This window comes from Dermacentor variabilis, chromosome 2 (assembly GCF_050947875.1).
Source record: "Dermacentor variabilis isolate Ectoservices chromosome 2, ASM5094787v1, whole genome shotgun sequence".
NCBI lineage: Eukaryota > Metazoa > Arthropoda > Arachnida > Ixodida > Ixodidae > Dermacentor > Dermacentor variabilis.
The window spans coordinates 155,266,047-155,281,556 of record NC_134569.1 but is presented as its reverse complement, the minus strand read 5'-3'; positions in this window follow the sequence as shown (position 1 = coordinate 155,281,556).

Here is a 15,510-nt window from a genome sequence, read left to right as displayed (position 1 = left end):
CGGCTATATATACGCGCCGTTAATCAGGCAGAGTCTTGTAGAAGGATTCTGTACATGGTAATCAATAAGAAGTGGTGCAATATACCAAAAAAGCTCTTTGATGTTTACCTTTTTTTTTTTGCCATCACTGAAAACCTCTACCGATGGATGCGAAAGAGAGGGGAATATTACACCGAGTGCCGCAGGTTGAGCGTCAACGCGTCGCTGCTAACCGCAAAGCCGTCCTCCAATACAAGAGCAAAACAGAGTCAAGAAAATGTGAGACGATGACGATAACTATAGCAGGAGACCTCAATGTTAAATTAGGACATTCTCAACGCGTCTGGATCAGAGAGTTTACAGTAGAGGCGTTAGGTGGAATGAGCGTCCACCAACCACGCACCCACATCGACGGCGCAGAATATGATGCATGTACTTTAGCTTTTGTCAGAGAGCCACTAAAAAAAAACTTCAGAGTCCCAATGAAGACAAACCTATTTGCACACATGTCACACGATACATTTAATTAAAGACAAGAAATGGGATGAAAATGGCGAACGTTTACACAAAATACCAACTTGATACAAAGCAAACCGAAACATGGTACTGTCCAACGGAGAAATTCGCCACTGCAGATGGGGAGGTAAAAAAAACCGCAGAAAAGAAAAGGAACAAGTTTAGAGCATCATAGCGCATCAGCACAGCACTGGTGCATGTTACATTTGTCTCAATTTAAATTTGTCAATCGATTCTTAGATTACGGAATGCTGTAAATACGTATCACTGGAAATATTTCCACCGTTTGTCTTAGCTACCGAAAATACCGCTATAGGTTTATAAGCGCGTTTGTTTTGACTTAAAACAAGGAAAAAGGTCTTCGAAAAGGCACCATTACTGCCGACTTATGGGACTACAATGTGCAGACGCACTTGATCATTCGCAACAATATCACGATGCGAAAATGCCATCTTGCATATGCTTTCTTCCATTTCGTTCCCATTTAGGTTCCTCATAAAATCTTCTGCGACGTTATCTACAAATCCAATTGAGGTGTTCAAACTCGTCTTCAGAGAATATCGCGAAGGCTGTATATGAAAACAAGGAGAAACTAAGGCAGTATTTTATACGGCGCATGGTGCTGTCACGAATAATTTTATTTTAATTTCCACATCTGCTTCTTCTTTAAAGGGACCAAGGAATACAAATATGCCGATGGCCAACATCAGACTAGTGCCACCTGGACGTTTAGTATGTATTCCTGTCATCATCGTCGTCAGCCTATTTTTATGTCCCCTTCGTGAACAAATCGCGCTCCCAGCGATCTCTATTTACCCCTGTCTTGCGCTAGCTGATTTCAAGTTTCGCTTGCAACCATCCTAAATTCATCATGCCACGTAATGTTCTGCTGCCCTCCACTTCTCTTTCCTTCCCTTGGCACCCATTTTGTCCCTCTAATGGTCCACTGGTTATCTGCCCTGCGGATTACATGTTCCGCCCAGCTCCGCATTGTTCTATTTCTCCTAATGTTAACTAGAACGTCGGCTATTCGTTTCCTGTCTCATCCACGCCACTCTCTTCCTGTGCCTTAAAGTCAGACCTAACGTGTGTCGTTCCATCGCTCTTTGCGCGTATGCATACAGGAGGCGGCAAGCACCCGCGTGCTCTAAACGTTAGTGCGCTGAACGCATAAGCGCTCGTCCACGCACCCTTCGCTATGCCCCCCTCTATATTTGCAATTCTTTAAGCATTACGAGCCGTCTCTATTGAGCTGTTGGGCCAGAAGTTGATTATGAGTTCAGCGAACTGCCGAACCGAGACGATCCTCGATCAAGGTAAACTCAACCTGCAATACACATGGGGCACATGGCTAGGACGTGCACCGGTATGTTCAGACTGCGCCATTTTGCGAGAGCTCCCGCTGTTCCTTACTGTCCGGTACGTATCGAAGCGCTACCTCCAGAGCCGTACCACTCACCCTCTACTATCCATGTTCATTCACCGGTGGCAAAGTCGCTGCGGTTCTTATACTGTGACGACTTACGACATGCACAGCAGTTCCGTACGCTTGTCACGTACAGCTGCGTTGCCGCGATTCGTCGGCTAATGCGGCTATTGCAAGCCTCGGGATGTCGAATTCCCAATGCGTCTGGCTGCACCTAGACGCTGTAGTCTTGTATGTGCCCATGAATGTGCTCGTAGAACCAGAGACAAATGGGAGCGAATTTTTCACTCCTGTACTTCAGAGAGTTACGAAGCCGTCTCGAATGGTCACATTTTCTTCTTAAGTCTGTCGTCTCCGCGTAGACATTATTTGAAATTTCATTCTTTTTTAAAGGGTATCAAGTGCAGTAAGAAGAATGGCACGCTGTAGGCACGTGAAACAAAAGGCCGCCGGACTTGAACTACCTTATCAATTATGAAAATCACATAGGCCAGTGAGAATGGAGTCAAAGGAAAACAATGGAAATGCCTGCGCACGTGTCTCAACTAAAATGTCCATTCTCTGCAACACTAGGTCAACGGCTCTCTAATGGGTAGAACTCGGCTGCAACGAGAACGTTAGCCACGACTGCGCCGAGGTTCGGAACAGCTAAGGCGAGGGGTGGTGGCCATATCAGCCGTGGGTGTAGAATGCCTACGTTTGTTTTCTTTTCTTTTTTTGCTTGGATGTAGAAACACGGGTTAGTTAAGCTAACTTAAACCTGGCTCTGCCGACATACTAAATTTATTAGTCAATCAATATTATAAAAGGAAAGAAGCGAGAGCATGCAGGAATATTCATTTTATGTATTTATTCTTGAAATCTTTATGGCGTGTTGGTTCTAGGTGCACCAAATTTTTTTTTAAATTTCGTCTGGCAAATAACGCAATCCGAACCATTCATCTAGATTACTCGATGAGGCAGCCATTACTTGTGCGAGCATCAAAATGCCTTATGGAATAATTATAATTTAAACTAATTATATTTCTAGCTCATTACATTAGGGCATCCATTTCAAGCTACACACGGTACCTAGTGAGTTTGCAAGTCAATTCGAGTTTTAACGAATTCTGAGGACCACAGTGGTTTCAAGATGTAGGCGCCGTCAAAGTTGTAGCAAAAAATATGCGGTTGTTCGGCGTACTTTTTTTTAAGAAAGCGCTTTTTATGCGTTGAAGCAGAAAAATAACTAGAAGAAAAACGCATTTCGTTGGACAGTTTAAAGATTAATATCCTGAAACTGGCCTAGTCTTGAAAATCAGTTCCAAGCGGGTATGCTGTGCGTACTCACAATCTAGTTTTCGAACAGTTATGTGCCATAAAGTAAATAAATTTGATTAGCGTGATAAAGTGAACAATAAATTAGGGATTTTCATTTCTGTTAGAAATATTGACCGCCTGATCGGGATCAAGGTGTAAAATTTTGCTAACTGGCGCCGACAACTTTTAAAAATTTGGTGCAGTTGAAAAAAAACCCACCCTTTATGCTGAAATATTTCAAGTGTGGTGAAGGACTTACCTAGAATTATATAGTCATTGGCATTAACGATAAAGGTGACAAAGAAGGGCTGGCCTGGTGTTGTCGACGCGATATAAAGATTAATATGACAATGCCATAGTAACGGAAAGCGGGGACGGACAGGGGCATAAGGAAACCAGCTTTCGCAGTCGCAATTGTTGTGGCAGTAAACGTGCTAAACCGAAGTGAAAGTGTGAGTAGCTCCGTTCTGAGCTGGCAATAGACGAGGCAACCTAAAGTTTGCCCGCGCGGCACCAGCGCCGAATGCTCCCCTAGCGGACCTAAGGAAGTTTAGAAGGTCGTCGCTGCGCGAGCCCGCGCCCGTCTGTCCGTCTGCTCGGAGGGAGGGCTCGCTTGTTTCTGCGATGGCGAGTGCGACCCCATCAGCCAGGAAAGGTGGCACGCAATACTGCTGTGCTGTTGATTGCCACAAGAGCCTCGTAAACACGAAAGGTCGAACGCCACCCGTGAAATTCTACAGATTTCTGGGGAAGTGGTACAAATATTCTACTTTAGGTGTTACTGTCTCTGCTGGCAGCATTGTACTGCTGGAAAAATTAGCTTGGGCATGCAACGGTCAGCCACCAAGAATAAAAGCCAACTGATATGATAAACACGAATGGTTATTGCATGTAGTGGCTGCAAGACTACATGTCTATAAGTTGTGTGGTTGCCGTGTTGCTGCCTCTAAAGGGGGGTTTATATTATTTGAGAATTTGCATTTGGTTATTCTGCACAAATCGCAGCACAAGGACACTTTGCACTTATGCTCGACCAAAACATGCACCTACTAGGTAAGTTGAACTAGGCTAAAAGATTACTCCTAACAGTCCACAATTGCACAAGAAGAATCTGCGCCCATCACGTGGATATGCAATTTTAGCTTTGTTATCATGCATACCAAGGGTAGACAAGCGCAACTTGCTGATGTAACTTACACTTGTAACTGCAAAAAATTTCATGTGAATCCTGAAAACACTCTTTACTGCACTATTTGCCCTCGTGACCAAGCAGAGCTGATTAACCTGTGCAATAAAGGTGGAATTGCAAGATATGCGCAGTTGCCCGTAATTACACAATTTTCGATTTGTTATACGTAGAGCAGACAAGCATAAGCGTAGCCATGGGGGCGTTCAATCCCCCTCTCTAAATAGGTCATATATAACCACACGCTCGCAAATATTGGGGTGCCGGAACACCACCTCTCGCTCGTCCTGAATGAGCTGTGCCCCAGCAGATAACCGTAAAAGTTATAGCTGATGTAACACAGCTGCAACGAAAATATTATCGTAATTATTTATTGGGCAAATGAATAGGCGATGATGATCTTTCAATCAGAGAGCAGCGTCGGAAGATGCAGGCAACAGATTGAATTTTAAGCATTGAACTCTCTCAACACGTGATATGTCAAATGAAACCTCGCAGTGACACTGGTTCAACGCAAAAACAAGCAGGCTTCGCGAAGCGAAGACACCGATAACGCTTGCCGTTGTTCGCTGACAGTTCCGCGCAAATAAGAACGAACACAAAGGTGCAATTCACTAATGCTCCAGCGAAGAAATTTAGCCGCAAAAGGGGGAAGCACAAAATGAGAGCAGCCGTGCGCGCGCGCTCAGCTACCGAGGAAACTAACGGCAATCGTCACCGTCCCTGTACATCTTTGCAAGTATGCATGACCGCTTTGTGCCTGCATCATATAGAAATCAAAGTGGCTAAACTTATGAACTTGGTGCATACCTCTAACTCGACTTGGTATGCGATCTTGTCGGACACCTGTGACACGCACTTGGCTTTCACTGTCACATCACCGTCCACGATTTGTTCGACAAGCGGACGCTCCCCTTTCGTGAAGTTTCCGCCACGAAAAAATCTGTCGGCGTCGGCAACCTTCTTTAAACCGCAATGCAATCTTTGCATCGCTGTTGCGCAAGCAGGCGATCTACCGCCGTCGAAAACTGTGCGCCGTGAGAACGAGCAGCGAAGAAACGCGTAAGCGAAAATATGTAAACAAAGCGGAGACCGCGCCAAGGCACGACCGCGCTGCAAGACGCCTCCACATTGGGGGCGCTGTCAGGAGGCGCCGTAGCGCCGCCTGGCCCTGGTTTTCTTGTCTATACATAAGTTAAGCGGCTTTTACAAGATCAATGTTGCAAAGTCATAAAAAAATCAAAAAGCAACTTGCATATGATAGAAGGGAGAGAATGCAAGAAATGGAGCGTTGAGAGCTTATCGAAATAAGGCTACGGTTGACTGCTCTGCGCTTGTGCGATAAAATGAGGGAGCAGACGTTAAGGAGAGAAGAAGAAAATCCAGCCGGACAAACAACGTGAAAAGCTCAACATCATTTTCCATATGTAAGTTAGATTTTCTTGTGTTTTCCTGTTGTATCGGTTTTAGGTTGTTTTCACGCCGTCACGTACGTAAGTGCATCCTCATGGTTGCTATTATAGTGTGCACGTGGTTGTTTGGGGGCAAAAGTATGACCGATCCCGGAAGCCATATTTTCGTTTTGATAGTTAGCGCTTGTCTTCGTCTTCGTTTCTTCTTGTGCCCTTGTTTTGTTGCGCTGTACAGATACCTTTCAATAATGACCGACCAACAAGCCCATATCGCTACCCTCGTCGTTTAGTATGTATCCGTATCGTCATCGTCATCACCCTCTTTTTAAGTCCCCTGCAGGACGAACACCTCTCCCAGAGATCTCAAATTACCCTTGTCCTCCGCCAGCGGATTTCAACTTGTTCCTCAAAACTTCCCAATTTCCTCGCTCCCACTAATTCTCTTCCGTCCCCGAGCGTGCTTCCCTTCCATTCGTACCCATTTTGTCACTCTAATGGTCCACGTGTTATCTGCCCTAAGGATTACATGGCCAGCCCAGGTCTACATTGTTCTCCTAATGATAACTAGAACATCGGCTATCCGTTTGGTCTCTCGTCCACACCGCGCTCTTCCTGTCTCTTAACGTTAGGCCTAACATTTCTCGTTCCTTCAGTCTTTGTGCGTATGCTTGTATGAGCCGGCAAACACACGCGTGCTCTAAAGGTTGGGGCGCTGAACGCAGCGCTCGTCCATGCACGCTTCACAATGGCCCCCCTCTATACTTGCAATTCTTTAAGCACTACGAGCCATCTGTATTGCGTTGTTGGGCCAAAAATTGATTATGAGTTCAGGGAACGCCCTAACCGAGACGATCCTCGCTCGAGGTAAACTCAAACTGCAATATATATAGGGCACATGCCTAGCAAGTGCTCCTCCTTATAAAATTTGTAGAGGGATCAAATACATGAATAATCACTGCATTGCTAGTGCCAATGATGCTCAAAACGAATTCTTGAACGCTACGCACTGTCCAGACAACCAAACTATGTATTCATTTCATAAATGAATATGCTACCATGTCTCAAAAATTGTGTCTAAAATAACTGATATCAATGCTTCCATGTTTTCTGTCTATTTAATAAGTAAGGAAAGTATCACACGAAGTTAAGAACTATCTCAGTTTGAAACCAATCAGCAAAGCAGTCTGTGCCGCTGATATGAAAAATGTAAAGGCCATGAAATGAGTAAGTTGAGGGCAAAAATTTTAATGAAACTTTGTTAACCTCCTTGCCTTTCTCTTATTTGCATTTCTCTCTCTCGGTCATTCGAGAACCTTGTTTACATTTTTGTACATATGCAACGACCAGGGAAAGATCTCAATGACGCTATCCTTTGTTACAATGTATTGCCAAGGAGCAGCTGTCAGCGGTCGTATATTATGAGTAATTGCACCGAAATTATAGTCGCAACAGAAAGCGCGTATAAAAAGAAGGAATTCTGCAAAATCTACGAGCCTGAGTCAAATGAAAGTGAACCAATGCGAATATATGACAAACAGGGTACTTAATTCAAAAGTATTCTCCATGAGCATTTAGACATTTGTGCCACTGACTAACAGGTCACGTGATTCCTGTCTGATAAAACTCCTTGGGTTGCTGTTTCAAAGAGTCTGTGACTGACTTTTTCACGTCATGGTCCGACAGGAATCTAATTCCCTTGAGCTGTTTATTTGAAATGCTCCAAAATGTGGAAGTTGCAAGGCGACAGGTCTGGGCTGTATGGCGGACGTTGCAGCGTTTCCAACTTGAACTTTGCCACATCGCCGACGTGGGAACGGGCATTGTCTTGGAGCAAGGTGACCCCAGACCCCATTCCTCAATTTTCAATGTTATTTATTTTTGATTGCGACACGAAGCCAATCCGACGTTTCAAAATATCGGAAGCGATTGACAGCCTCTCCAGTTTTAGCAAATTCATTTAATAATGGCCCCTGACGACCGAAAAAAAAAGTCAACGGCACTTTTCCAGCAGGAATGACTGCTTTTGCTTTCCTTGCGATGGGTATTTCAAATATTTCCACCGTAGGCTTTGTCGTCGTGTTCAGGTTCGTGGTAGTGGCACCAAGATTTGTTCCCAGTCACAATTGCAGACAAGAAGTCGTCACCCTCATTGCGATACTGGATCAGCTGAGTCAAGGCAGCACCGAACGTCTCCGTCTTCTGGCAGTGGCTCAAAATCTTGGGCATCCACTGCGAACACAAGAGCAGATAACCGAGATGGTCATGAATTATGGTGTGACCCGAACTGCGACTGATGTTCACACGCCCTGCCAATTCATCGATGCTTATCCTCCGTTCTTGTCTAATCAGCTTCTGCAGTTGTGCTGGGGGTGATTGCACAGTGGCTTTGGCCCGGTTTTGGATCGTCTCTGCAACTTTCGCGTTTTTCTTTGCGCCGTTTCCTCCAACTCTTCACAGTGGCCCATGAAATGCAATGTCCAGCGTGCACGGCAGCCATACGGTGATTAATTTCTTCTTGGGAAACATCTTCAGCTGGTCAAAAACCTCACGACACCACGCTGTTCAATTGTTGGAATGTCCATTATTTCACGCAGCTATGTTCAACCCACCGTATGAGGGCATTAAAGAACCTTTGTTCTCACACCTGCGTGTAACTTTTGTAAATGAGAGATGACTCTGTGCTACGCACATTCTGCAGATATAACGAACCGAACCATTGCTGCTCAGGGTGGGTTGGCTCACATTCATTTGACTCACCCTCGTACATTAGAAATGCGAAGATAGAAGGAATATACAAATGCGAAGATACAGCTTCATAAAGAGCTAGAAAGTGTCACTGGAAACAAAGTGCACTCCACGTATACACAAAACTTCGCAACAATATATCCAAATACACGAATAACTGCTTAATAAACCTGCTAACTTAAGAAAAAATCACTGTATATAATACTTAAACAAGGCAAACAATGTCTCCTCGCTTTTCTCCCTTGCGCACGCAAGACTCAGCCACCGTCGTCGGCAGATCCCTCCCCCCCCCCCCCGTACGCTTTCACTCACACATACAGCAAGCGGCGCGCGGTCACTATGTTATCGCCCTTGGATTTTATACGGAACGTGAGGGGGACGGCGACGGCAAGAATGCGCCTTGAGTGTCCATATAACTTCTATCGCAATTATATAATAAGAACATTCCGCAGCTGAAGCGTCCCATGGCCCATTACTTTTCACAAAATAATTAACAAAATCGAACTTTCACGATGTGAGAATTTGCTGCGCGGCGACAATGTCTTTTTTTTTCTTTTGTGGGGCGGAGGCACGGAAATGAAAAAAAAAACGCAAGGAAAGCACGTTGGCCGCAATGGAATGCCTACATTGGGTATCTAATGTGGCTACCGAAGGAACAACGAAGAAAACGTGAGACGCTGGGTGCACAGAGAACCATACGCATACTGCTCGATATCTTACACCGGCAAGACAAAATTTTCCGGAGAGGTTGCGCTCAAGCGAACGCGTTGCAATCCGCCAAGTAGCCGTAGTGATGGCGGCGAGCGACAATGCATTGTTTCTTTTTTCTTGTCTGCTATCCAAAAAGCGTCCAAAAGTCTACCGGACGAAAATCCACTGGGCCAGAGAAAAACGAACGCGCATCGAAGTGCGCCGTGTGGTGGTCTGGGCAGCACGAGGAAAACGCATGCGCTGTGGCTGGTTCCGGTAGACCGCGGGTAGCAAGAACAAAAAACAAAAATTCAAGAGGCTCAATGTGTCCTCGCGTATAACAGTCAAAGTATAAAAATAAATAAGAATGTAGTTACCTTTGCTGGTTTTAGTGTTTCGACATGAATGTTCTTCTGTGACATGACGGCATGAATGAACCACCACAACGCTTCGGCTCATCGGACCTCGCTGCGCGCTTGTCAACTTGTTTGATAGTGTGTTGATTTGGCTTGTCTCGTTGTATGGTCCAATGTACGACTTTAGAAAAGTCAGTGCACATTTCGCGTCAAACGGTTATGACAACATTAAACACGCAAAGTTCCACAATCTAAAATCTAAAGCACGACTTTGGAAAGGTCAATGCACCTTTCGCATCAAGAAGTTTATGAGAACTTTATGCCCATAAAGGTTTCAGAATAGAAATCCACGCGCTCCATAGATTCCGCGGCACCCGCGAGACGCCGCGATGAGCCCGCCCGCCATCAAAACGCCCTTGAAACTGTGCTCGGATGGGGCTCCTTGCTTTAGGATATGTGACTCCCGGTGCATGGGCGTTGCCGCGAAATGCTGCCCGATTTCGCAGTGTTCACGCTGAAATGTCTTTTCGAGCATATAAAAGGGCATTCTAGACAAAATGCAGCATGATTTCCGGCTCCAGTCGTTGTTTTGGTCGGCGCACGTGAAAGCACTAAACAACTTCGGAGGGGGGGGAGCAGGCTGAAGCCCCGTAAGCCCCCCCCCCCCTGGCTACACCCCTGTTGGGTACGTGTGGTAGTGCTACTTCAAGAGCCGTACCACTCCCCCTCATCCATCCCTGTTCATTCACCGATGGCAGAATCACTGCGATTCTTATACTGTGATGACTCACGACATGCGCTGCAGTTCAGTACTCTCGTCACGTACAGCTGTGCTGCCGCGGTTCGTCGGCTCATGCAGCTACTGCGACCCTCGAGAGATTGAGTTCCCAAGGGAGGCGTCTGGATGCACCTAGACGCCTTATACATGCATGCGCCTATTATAGGGCTTGTGGGACTAGAGGCACGTGGGAGCTTATTTTGCACTTCTGTACTTCAGAGGGTTTATCAGATCTCTCGAATTGGAGATCTTTGCTTCTTTAGTCTGTCGTCTCCACAGAACCATTGTTTGAGATTTCATTTTTTTTAAGCGGATCAAGTACGAATAAGTGGCCCGCTTTAGGGACGTGAACGAAAAAGCCGCCGGACTCGAATAACCTTATCAAGTGTAAAAATCATATTGGCCAAGAACAAGGGAGCCAACAAACGCAAAACAAGGGAAATGCCTGAGCACGTGGCGCCAGTACAATGTTTATTCTCTGCAACACTAGGTCAACGGATTTCTAATAGGTGAACTCGGATGCAACGAGAAGGTCATCAATGACGGCGCCGTGATTTCGAACAGCTAAGGCGAGGAATGGTGGTGGCAATATCAGCGATGGGTAGTCTAGAGTGCCTCCGTTTTTTTTTTTTTGAGTTAGATATAGAAACACGGAAAGTAGGCTATGTTAGAGCCGGCTATCGCGCGATATCTCAAATTTGTTACTCAACCAGTATTAAAAAGACGAAAGAGAGGCTGTATCGCAGACATATCTATTTTATTTCTTTGTTCCTGCAATGTCTATATTGGGTGTTTTTTTTTTTCTGGCTGCACTAAATTTTTAGAGTTGCCTGTGACAAGTAGCAAAATCCTAACAGGTGATCTAAATTACTCGACGAGAGAGCCGTTACTACTGCGACGAATCGAAATGCCTTATTGAAATATTGCCAAACATAAACTAATAAAGGTTTGAGCTAATTACTTTAGGGTACACATTTAAATCTACAAGTCGTTGTAGGCAGATAACAATATATCTCGACTTATGCCGAATTCAGAAAATTTCAGTTGCTTAGAGATATGCACCGTGAAAATAAAGGCGAAGAAGTTTGCTTTTATATACAATATGAACACTCTCATATTCCTAGAGACAGAAAACTCGGATACGCATATCTAATCCGGAAGTTCGATACACTGCAACGAACCATTACATAAGGCAGCCGCTGAATCCATCTGTTTTAAACCAGCACAAAAATCAACAGCAGCTCCTCATCTTTTGCGGTATTACAAAAGCTTTGACCAAAGCTGACTTCATCCTTGCTTCGATTTTTAATCTGATACTGCGCAAGCTGTTTTTAGTAACTAGTAACTCAATTTCTTATTGTTTTATCATCGTGTTTTTTTTTTGCCCCGTGGGGGCGTTACATTGCTTTAGAACTGCGCTGCTAAGCCCAAGGGCGAGGGGTCTCTCCAGCCACATTTAAGAGGGGGGGAGGGGGGAGACACAAAGGCGCTCATGTACCAAACATTCGGTGCACATTAAATACTTCCGGTAGTCAAAGTAAATTCAGAGTCCCTCACTAAAGCGGGCCGCCTAAACACATCGTAGTTTGGTACACCAAACCGTACAATTCACGCTATACCATTTATTTTTATTTGCTCAATCTCTTTTCATTTTCCCTGAATCTTTAACAAGATGCTGTAAGCGTACTCCTTGCTGTCATCCACCCATACCACTTTTTTTATTCGACCACGTCTTGGAACTACTTATTACCAGTGCATTTATTTTCTTCGTACTCATTTTATTATTGCTCGCTCATCAACTGTCAGGAACACATATTTTCCTAGTTCCCTCTTTCTGGTAAAACTGAGCTCACCAAATCCACGACTACTTCTTACACTCCTTTACCATTCTTGTCACTCCCACTACTGAGAAAATACTGAAATCAGTACCCTTAAATGCACGTTCATTCGATAGTAAACCATCTTATTCTCTTCCCCATTGAGCGTGTGGGAGTGCACATACGTATGTGTAGTTTTGCCTCTGCCGGAGGCTAGTTCTTCTATAGAAACGTTGGCTTCAGTGACATTGATCCTTCGACTTCACATGAAACTGCCGAGAGCCGTGGGATTTTATTTGATAGACTGTTTGCAACTAATTTTTATCACTTTATATTAGCTTCACAAAAGAGAGCCCCATTATCAGCAGACGATTTCGTGCATCAGTAAATCTCCTCCGATGGCAACGACGGTGATTGATTTATAGGGTTTTACGTGCCAAAACCACGATTTGATTACGAGGCTCGCCGAAGTGGGGGGGCTCCGGATTAATTTTCCCCACACAGGGATTCTCAACGTGCCACTCGATGCGCGGGACACGGGCGTTTTGGCATTTGGGCGCCATCGAAATGCCACCGCAGCGGCCGCGTTGTGATCCCGCAATCTCGCGCTTAACAGCGCAACACCATAGCCGCTTAGCCACCACGGCCGGTTGGCGACGACGGGACCCATCCAAGCAGCATCTCTAACCAAGGATGAGAAAGAGCAGCCTGCCGCAACGCAGCACTTAACTCGCACGTGCCTATATGGCTTCGTTTTTTGTTTGGATTTATTTGTCGGCCCAGCGACGTGTCTGCGCCATCCATCCAGACAGGCGCGCCGGTGTCGGCCGCTCCTTTCGTCTCTGCACACTTACGCCTCTCAGCCCTGCCTGCGGAGAGGCAGGAATCCCTCAGATGTGCGCTGAAGCATGCTGTGCTCTTCCCCCTTCCCCCCCCCCCCCGGCGGCCACCACTTTGGTGGCAGAAAGAGAATGACATAAAAACAGGAAGAAAAGAAAGAGCAAGGTGGCCATAACTAACACCGATGGCGATCTCCTGGCCTTCCGGAAGTACCCGCAAGATTCCTGTTCACGTACCCAGACGTGGGGAAGAAAAGGCAAAGAGTGAGTTGCTCGTTCCGGGCTCCGCCGACCGCGCGAAAAGTGACATTGACAAACAAGTGATCGCAGTGCCCATGACCGGCTGTGACTGCCGCAGTGCTGACCGAAGGTTGTCCGGGGCAAGACTGACCCCGACAGTTTTATATGATTTCCTCGCTTCAGTGAGACGACAACCAGGCACGTAAAGGAAGAAAGCAAAGCGCTGACTTTTGCTTCTATTGGGCTTTTTCGTCTTTTTGTGAGCACGCCAACGCCACTCATCTTTATTCTTCCCTTCACTCTTTGACAAAACGCTGAATTGCGCTGTGCATAGAAATTCATGCTGAGCTAGTCTTTCGCGCACTTTTTTTCACGGTGAAAGTAAAGCAGATATGCTGTTTTTTGCTCATTACACTTTTTTTTCTTTTCTGTCCGGCGTCATAGGACTTATCAATCGCGCAGTCGAGGTTTTTTGCCACTGATGAACATGTCATCTTCTGCAGAAACTAGTGCCCTGCATTTCGTTGCTCACTCATAACAACATAGCGAAATATGTTTTTAGTAATGCTTCCATATGGTTGTCCTGCACATTTATATGTAGTCATTTTGCGATCCCATGATATCAACAGTGCTTTAGATTAGTTCGAAATTAGTTGTTTCTGGGAGTGTTGCCTCCTGAGCACCACGTTCTCTGTCCTGTTCTATACGTTGTTCACGTCATTCCCGCCGTTTCAATAAGAATAATTGTTGTGACAAGAAGAATGGCGAAGTTTTTGGATTTCGAGCCTTTCTTCGATGATGGCGAAGGAGATTTCATGTCATATGTTGAAAGATTTGACCACTACTGGAAAGTGACCCAAAACAAAGATGACAGCCTGAAGAAATCTGCCTTTATAACGGCCATTGGTAAACGTCCCTACAAAACGCTGAAGGACCTGTTGCTACCAGCGAAGCCAAAAGACAAATCATTCAGTGAAATCGTCGCAGTCCTGAGAGAATACTACTCTCCGGGAAGCAAAGTTATCGCCTAAAGGTTGAACTTTAATCGCCGCTACCAGATGGAAGGTGAGACAATTCCCTCATTTTCCGTGGAACTACGCCATATGGCAGCAAGATGCGATTTTGGGCCGTTTCTGGACGATGCTCTTCCAGATAGGTACGTGGCTGGCCTCAGTGACGCTTAGATTCAAGCCAGCCTTCTGAAAAAAAAAAGGAGCTATGCTTCGAAACTGCGTCTGACCTAGCCAGAAGCGCGAAACTGGCTGCGAAAGAATCCAAAGGCTTCCGCCCAACCTCTGACAAGACTTTTCTCGACGAAGGCGTCCACGTCATTCAGAATGGTCAACAAAGACAAATGGTGAGGACTTCGGTGGGTCTTGCAGCCGGTAACTCTTGTTACCGATGTACGGAGCAACACGATGCTGGAGACTGTCCATATCGAAAGGCAAGGTGCCATTATTGCAAAATGACCGGTCATCTGGCTCGGGCGTGCAAGAAAAAAATACGAGAAGCGGTTAATGCATTCAACGACAACGATGAAGAAGTGGAAGAGTTACAACTTTTTTACGTTCAGCAAAGTGGACCGACGACTCGACCTTACCGAGTGCAAGTGCACATTGCAGGTACGCCGGTGGAGATGCAGATAGACACAGGAGCCGCTGTCTCGATTATTAGCGAGAGCTTCTTTTCGTCCCTGTCTTGTTTACAGCCACCAGTCAAAATAGGACTGCAACTTAGAACGTACGGTGGTGTACCATTGGAAATTGTAGGGCAAGCGGAAGTGCCTGTGGTCTACCGAGAACAACGCAAGACATTGCCTGTCGTGGTTGTACCTGGAAGGAAGCCGTCGCTACTTGAACGTGACTGGCTTGCAGAACTGAGGATTGACTGGAAGAGCGTATTCACGGTGCAGACAGACGAAATGGTGGAGGAGCTGCTACGCAAGTAGAGCGATGTTTTTTCTACGGAGGTAGGACTAATAAAGGGACACAAGGCGCAGCTGGTCCTAAAGCAAGACGCCAGGCCAGTTTTCTGCAAGGCTCAACCGGTTCCCTTTTCCCTGCGGACAGCAGTCGAAGAAGAAATTCGGCAGCTCGAACGGAATGGGGTCCTGGTTCCAGTGGCACAAAGCGACTGGGCTACACTAGTGGTCGTCGTCCCCAAGGCAGACAAGAAGATGAGGCTGTGTGGAGACTTCAAAATTACCTTAAATTATTGCATATTGCCG